The sequence below is a fragment of the Malania oleifera genome, chromosome 1, assembly GCF_029873635.1.
Source record: "Malania oleifera isolate guangnan ecotype guangnan chromosome 1, ASM2987363v1, whole genome shotgun sequence".
Taxonomy (NCBI): Eukaryota; Viridiplantae; Streptophyta; class Magnoliopsida; order Santalales; family Ximeniaceae; genus Malania; species Malania oleifera.
In genome coordinates, this window is record NC_080417.1 from 156,673,372 (window position 1) to 156,681,226 (window position 7,855).

A 7,855-nucleotide genomic window follows, 5' to 3' on the forward strand; every position below is an offset into this window, starting at 1 on the left:
AGAAGCCAGTTTACATTTAATAGATCTTTGATGTATACAGAGCAAGGAGAATCTGCGAATCATCTTGTCCTACCCTGGGATTGGAAAAAGGCTACACGCAGCAGAAAAATTTGGGAAAGGGCTGCTGGCTTGGAGGGATTTTAAGTGCAGGAAACGAGATCCCTGAGATTCCATTCATCAAGCAGTGTTCCAATCAGTTTGGAGATGGAGAAGCTAAAGCATTCGAATGAGTGGAAACCACTTTTGTTTGTACTATGTTTTGTCCATCTCCACACAACTATAAATCCAAGCTCTGAATGCCATGCTCCCAAACACAGGGTAAGAAAATTTTAACTGCTAATCATATCTTTTAGGTGGAGGGAACCTTTCCTGATGGGACCAAGTTAATCACCATTCTTGAACCAATTTCCTCTGAAGATGTAAATCTGGAGCAGGCATTTGATGGCTCTTTTCTTCCAGGTAAGGGATGAATTTAGATTGATATTAGGTTGATTTTTATAGACTGGTCTGCTCTGCCTTATGTACATTTATCTTCCTCTTGATGTTGCGGAGTTAATATTATTTTTCATCCATAGTTTCAGCTGAAGTCTTCTGTTAAGGCTTGATACACATTGTTGGACCTCAGCCTAACAGCTTAAGATTTTTGGTGAAGTGGTAATCTAATAAAATCTTTCACATAGGCCTTTCTATCCTTGTGCATACCAATGATGAAGTAAAGAAGAAGTTATGAATGATGTGTGGAATGAACAACTAGGAGAGACATAGGCTTTTTTCTAGCAAAATCTTTCACATAGGCTTTCCTATCCTTATATATACCAATGATGAAGTACAGAAGAAGCTACGAATGATGTATCGACTGATTTATCTTTCACATGTGCTTTTTTCTTATATTTGTTTACGTTTTCTCAGTTGTTGTTATTGTTTTTTGTTTTATTTTTTCCTTTTTATATTTTTTTGTTTGCGTGAGAATTCAAATTATTCTGGAGAAAGATTACTGGTATCTGTTATACAAATGTTTGTAATTTAGGCCTAAATTTTCCTTTGGAGCCTCAGCGTCACTCTATCAAATGATTTTCATTTCACTTAATCCAGTGATTGAAGACTACTTGGCCCATCTTTTTAGCTCCCCAAAATATTCATTTTTTGCTTAATTTGAGTTCGCATAAATTGGCGGAAAAGGATTCATATAGCTGACCCCACCTAGTGGGAATTAAGGGTTGGTTTTATTGTTGTTGTAGCTTAATTTGAGTCGCACAGCTTGCAATTCAGGGTTTATATAATTTTTTTTTTCCATATGTTGAGGAGAGCGTCTTTCTGTACACACAAGAAGAGTGACAAAGACCTCTAGGTGCACATTGCACTTGGTTCCCGATTGTTATACCTGTTGCCTCAAGCCAGCCAAGCACATTGGAGCTGTATGCATGCACGTGCATATATGGACTAGACATTAGTTTATTGTGCAGTGTGAAGTTCTACCTGAACTAATTCTGAAGAAACATACTTCTAAGTTTGGATGCCTTGTACTTCTTTTTTGTATCTTCTTTAGATAAATTTCTTCGTTGGGAGACAAAAACTTCTATGCTGTAATCTCATAGAGTTGAAGGCTTAAATATGTTCATGCCAACTATGTCGGTTGGCTGTAGCGATGAGATTTTAAGCTGCAGCTAGTGCAGTGAATAAATTTTTTCCTTGCATAACATCATTTAAATTTATAATCAGTAAAGTAGTTAAAATTGCAAATGCATGCATGCATTTTCTCGCCAATAGCAGCAAAAGCAACTAAAATGACATCCAATACTTGTAGTATATGTTATATTTAAATTGATTATAATTTTGTAAGATAATTTAAAGCATTATTGTGTTGTATTCTTGGATCAAAACTTGTGAATTTATATGTATTTAACCAGTTTACTAATGCAAAAAATTTATTCAATGACGTGGTGTCCATCTACATGTTGTACACCTGAATGTCACATGGAGTAAATGCCCACATATCTTTACTCTTCTACGTAGTTTATATTTTATGTACTAATGAGAACTTGTGTCTCTGTTTTAATTTGCGGTCTCCAATGAGGTTTCAGTCTTTGGACATTATTTTAATACATGTCTTGCAAGTTACAACACTGTTAATTTTTTACTTCATTATTGTTTGTTTTCCAGGGATGCATATGATCTTTATGGAGCAAGATTTGCTCTTCTCCAATTAAGCTTCCCAACATCTGGAAGAGATCATGTTAATCATGGTCACCCGTGGTGTTGAAGTGAGATATTTTGAGGTTAGAAATACAAAAGAAGACATTGGATATGTACCATCAATGTGAAATTTCCTGGCACTGGTGCTGGACTTTAGTATTTATTTTGTGTATCCAAATCGCATACTAACTGTATTTTTCCTTGGGTTTTAATTGGAATATGACGAACTAGGATAGAAACTCATAGCATATTCTGGAGTCAATTTGGGTAGCTTTTTTTGAGTATGAAATGCATTTAATGCAGCGATGATAATTGCGTGATTTCAAGCAAGTCGAGCAATAGGTTGGTTGAGGTTCATATTCATTTCTGGTTCTTCGTGGTTGTGATGAAGCTCTTAAGTTTCGGGTTCAATTGAAATCTCGAAGCTTTATGAGTATGGAAGTTTCTATGGAAATTTTGATTTGGATTTGAATAAATGATGGAAATTACCAGTAAAATGTAGTTATGAAACTTTGCAAATGTTTGATGGACATAATATTGCAAGTTTCATAGCTAATATATTATAAATTAGCTATGAGGTGCCATTGTTGTAATATAAAGTGTATTAAACATTATTCAACTAATATAAATGTAATTCATAAATTGGTTAAGTTGTATTTGTTATACAAATAAAGTTAATCTTGAAATAAATGATTAAATGAAATATTATTGCTAATATAGCTATATCTAAGTTTAATTTTTTGTATAATTTCAAAAGCCCTTGTAATGATCTTTTGTTTTAAAACAAAAGATCATTAATAGAAAATTTTCATTGTGTTTAAATCATACATTTGAATTCCAAGCAAATTTTGTTCTATAGTTAAAATTTCTACAAGTTTTGCTAAAATTTCAGGATTGCGATAAATTTTGGATAATTCATCGAAATTTTGATGGAAATATTGCAAGAGAGAAGCAACTGCCATTTCAATTTTGAAGGTGATGGAAAGTGTAAATTTTCGGCTGAAATTTTAACTATTTCATGGAAATTTAAGAACACGGTTGTCAGTTTGATCCCAAGGCATCCTTCAACTTCTGAAACTCTGATACATTTGAGAATCAAATGGATTTTTGATGGCTTCTACATCCATAAATTCAAGCAGGAAATAATGAAGTTCATGCTTAATCTGAAGCAACTAATCTTTGTTATTTTTCTTTTTTTGTGTTTTTGTTTTGTTTTGTTTTTTTTATGGGAAAACTCAGGGCTTGACTGCAAATAATGAAGTTCATGCCTTAATTGATCCTGCCTTATTCCAGCAAGTTCAGATGATGCTCAGAGATTTGAATCCCGACCAACAATGTGGGTTGTTCATCCACTTTCTCACAAGTTGGCCTTAGGAGGCAACTTCGTGAACTTCCATGAAAATATCTTTGAACTTCTTAAGTGAGACTGTTTGATTGGTTTAAAAAATATCTACTCAGCTGTTCTTTTTCCCAAGTCAAACTCTGTACCATCTTGCACAAAATGGTTGAACTCTTTGACCATTTTTGTCAAGTTTCCTTATGAACTTCTTTCTTCCATCTTTTTGAAGTTCACATGGATAAGCTTTGCATATGCTGAATTCTGTAATTTATGTTTTGTATATGGTAATTATGCTCCCCTAGTGCCTTTTAGTACTTCTCATTGTATGATTGTGCCCTAGCATTCCACAAATACAGACATCATGAAATTTGGATGTAATTTGTATGACCATACACTTGACTTCGTTAGGTTCTTAGATTTGAAAGTCTCTGATGAAACACAAATAGTTCTGCAGTTCCTTCGCCTGACAAGTTTCCCCCAATAGAAGATGGTGCAATTCCTGGTGAATTAATAGTTGGAAGTGGAGATATAGTCCTAAATCCTGGGTGGAAAGCAGTAATCCTTAAGAGTAACGAACACTGGAGACAGGCCAATTCAGGTACTGCCCTTTAATTTTTTTAACTATCCTTATTTTTGCGGCCTTTACTTTTCTCTGCAAAAAGGGTTTTGGGTCATCTCATTGAGGCAACATGACATCTGTCTGTAGTTGATTGGCATATGAGGTTGTCATAAATGAGCAGTTAATTATCAACTGAAATTATTTGATGTTTCTAACTGTTGAATTGTTCAATGTCTAATACACTGCTTTTCATTATAATTTTATTTAGAAAGATGACGGTTTTGTGGCAGCTACTATCACTTTATTGAGGTGAACCCCTATTTGGTTTTTGACCGGAGGAAGGCATATGGCATGTGGCTGAACATACCAGCAGGCACAGCTACAAGATTTGAGGTTGAACTTTGTTACCTTGAATGTCTTTTCATTTGTATTTTTATCACCCTAAATATGATGTTGTCAGGATTATTTATTTATTTATTTATTTGCTTTTTTTTGGGGGGCGGGAAGTGAGGGGGCGCTGAAAGCAGTTATGAATGATGTATATGTTTTATCATGTTTTCCTGTAGGACATAAATAGTCTACCTAGCAGGTGTATTCTCTCTTTTTTTTTTGGAAGCAAAATTTAATGGGTGTTATAGCATCATATCCTCTAAAGAATTCCATTCTTTCTTTACCCTCCTTTCTTTGTTATTTTTTCCCTTTTTCCTTCTTCTTGGTTCCTTCCGTTTTGTTTTCTTTTTGGGGGGGGGGGGGTGAGGCGTGTGGTTGGCTGTGGTGGTGTGTTTTTACATTTGTGCTGTATATTAAAATGGTTTGCTGCATTGGTGCTCAAATTTCATTAACAAGCAAGGTGATGAAGCTAATCAAAAGGCATCACCCCTTGCTTTGCAATTTGGGTTGTAGAAACATTGTCTTTGAAAGGATGTAGTTTCTAAAACAGGTTTGACATTGCTCATCGATAGAGAACAGACTAGATAGAGTGAAGTTAATAACGTTGAAAATGCCACCCTGAAAAAAAAAAAAAACATTGAAAATACCAGCTTTAACACACCATAAATGTTAAATATTGAAATGGCTTGTGATTAGATACTATTATGTAGAAGGCTAATGGAAGATGTTAGGAAAACATGACATAGCACATAGGATTTTATAAATAAAGCCTCTGATGGGAGAGAATACAATTATAATTAGTGCATAAAGCCCTTCAGTTCAAGTGGATGAATGGTTAAGCTATTGCTCAGAGGAAATACGGCCCTGGATAAAGCCCAATGTAAAGAAGGAATACCACAGCCAACCAAAGAAGCAGGGCAGGCAAGTTTTGGTGTGTATGTTGATGTTAAATTGATCTGATTTGACATATTTAATGTTGTGGATAAGTGTATTGAGGTAGATATAGTTATATATGATATAACTTTAAAATAAAACGATTTTTAGTCTAAATGGTTGCAGTATTGTGTAGCCACTCCAACTAGCTTAACAATGTCAAGGTTGATATACATTCTACTGGAATCGTTTCTTCAAATGCTTGTCTCCTATTTAGGGCTTCCTGTAGTCTCCTTATCATGTTCTGTGGGAAAAGTTAATTCTTCGAGGGAACATGACTGGCTTATGTTATGCATATTTTGCACTGGAATCTTCTCTCATATGCATTATGAAAATCATCCACAAACTGTATTGCTTATCCAGCCAGGCGAAACAAAAAGTACAATTTGTTAGGATTGGGGGCAAGCAAGAGATAAAGGGAGGAAATGGTATTGTTCATGGTCCTGTTGATGATGCCAATATCGAAACAGTGATTGAAGCTGTCCGCACAAGAAGATTTGGGAATTCTGGAGAAACAGATGCTAGGTTTAGTATTTGTGGCCTTGCATCTTTGTGCTTCCTGTTTTCTACTATATATCACATCATAAAAAATATTCCCATGCTTACTATGGAATTGCTTTTTGCAGAGAAGGTATCAGTGGAGGAGATCCTGATTTCCCGAAAACAATTTCTCGTGAGGAATATGCCAACAAGTACGGACCTACCACTGGTGACAAAATTCGGCTTGGTGACACTTACCTGTTTGCAGATTTGAGAGAGATTATGCTGTATATGGTGATGAATGTGTATTTGGAGGCGGAAAAGTTCTAAGGGATGGAATGAGGCAAGCTTTTGGCTACGCATCACATGACTGTCTTGATACCGTTATTACAAATGCTGTGATGATTATACTGGGATTTTTATAGCAGATATTGGTATTAAAAATGGTCTTATTTTTCCCCTTGGAAAAGAAGGCAATCTAGATGTCATGGATGGTGTTTCTTCTAACATGATCATTGGGGTAAGTTCTATCTCACAATGCGGTAGCTGTGGCAGTATATATGTTGCATCTTCTTGACGTCACTTATTAATAATCTTCTTAATTAGGCTAACACTGAGGTTATTGCTGGAGAGGGAATGATAGTAACTGCTGGGGCCATAGCTTGTCATGTGCACTTTTTATGCCCTCATCAAGCATATGATGCAATATCAAGTGAGCACCGACTTGTGCAGATACGTGTTTATAACGTTAGACATCTTGGATCCCAAGTATTGAAATTCCAGATTAAGGAAAACGCGAGCACCGACTTAGTCCGTCTACCTCTCCGTTTTAAGAATATACTAAACAAGGTGTTTAAATGAAGGTGAAGGCAGAAGAAGGCGTCGGGTTTTTTGGGTAGGAGAGTAAGAATGACGACCACACCTCGCCTATCTCTTCTTGAAATCTTTCCGGAGGACCTTTTGATTAACATTTTTTATGTGACCAGTTTTGCTAATGTGAAGCAGCTTTTCCAGGTTTCGAAATCCATCAGTGAAGCTGCTTTGATTGCACAATCAATGCATTACAGAACGCCACCTCCTGAATGCAATTAATTTCAGACAATTTCGAATGCCCCTAGAAGGCCAAACCGTTGTAGATCCTCACTTGAGCTAGATAAATTGGATGACACGTCATTAGTCGCCCAAGAAGAAAGGCAAGGTCATGAGATGCAGTGAATAAAATTTTGATTGTATTCAAAATTTAATTCTGTAAATTCAAGATATGTCTAATTAGTTTTTTACATAGACATTTACTTATTTTGTACATGACCTTATTAATTTAAGCAAAGACATTTATGAAGTTATAATTTTTTTATTTATTCTTTCTTTTATGAAAAGTGCTTCGTTTCGAAACAAGATTGTGGTGCTAGAAATGTTTCTAGTTTTGAAGTGGGATTGCAAGGTGGTACAAAAAAGGAAAAAAAGAGAATAAGCTAGTTCAGGGAGGATGGAGATATGATGTTTCAGTTTTTAATTCTGATAGATTTAAGGGTAATAAGGTTTATGTTTGCTGGAAGGCAGCATGAGAAAGGTATTTTGTGCTAGAGATCATGTCCAGGCTTGAGTAAAGAGCATTAAGGAGTATATGAATTTCTTTGAATACTGCTCTTTGGTGATTTTAGATTTTCCAAGAATGGAGGGTATCCTCTCGATATGATCATAAATTAAAGCAGGAATACGAACCATTGAGAGGAAGAATCTCTACTTAGATATGATCATGGTTTTGTAGAGATTTCCTCTGGAAAGGAAGGTGAACCAAAATTAGACGATTTTTATATTTTAATCACAAAGGGAGTAGTTTAATATAATTAAGTGAAAAGCTTAAATTCCTTAATGGATGCCTCTAATCTTGATTATAGCAAGAAGTCTTGTCCATTTGGAAGTGGATTTTACTTTGATATGCAATAGCCAAAGTTTTCATA

At 35.3% G+C, this 7,855-nt stretch overlaps 1 long non-coding RNA gene and 1 pseudogene across 1 annotated transcript in view; both read left to right on the forward strand.

Annotated features, from left to right (window-relative positions):
* The window catches only part of LOC131168567 (uncharacterized), a 28,939-nt gene extending 26,462 nt beyond the window's left edge, over positions 1–2,477 (forward strand). Inside the window, exons 6-7 of the long non-coding RNA XR_009140348.1 lie at positions 41–459; positions 2,161–2,477. This is a non-coding gene — a long non-coding RNA (uncharacterized LOC131168567). The remainder of the gene's footprint in view (positions 1–40; positions 460–2,160) is intronic.
* Positions 2,478–3,171: 694 nt separating this feature from the next.
* On the forward strand, positions 3,172–7,252 carry LOC131150241 (urease-like; annotated as a pseudogene).
* Positions 7,253–7,855: the final 603 nt, after the last annotated feature.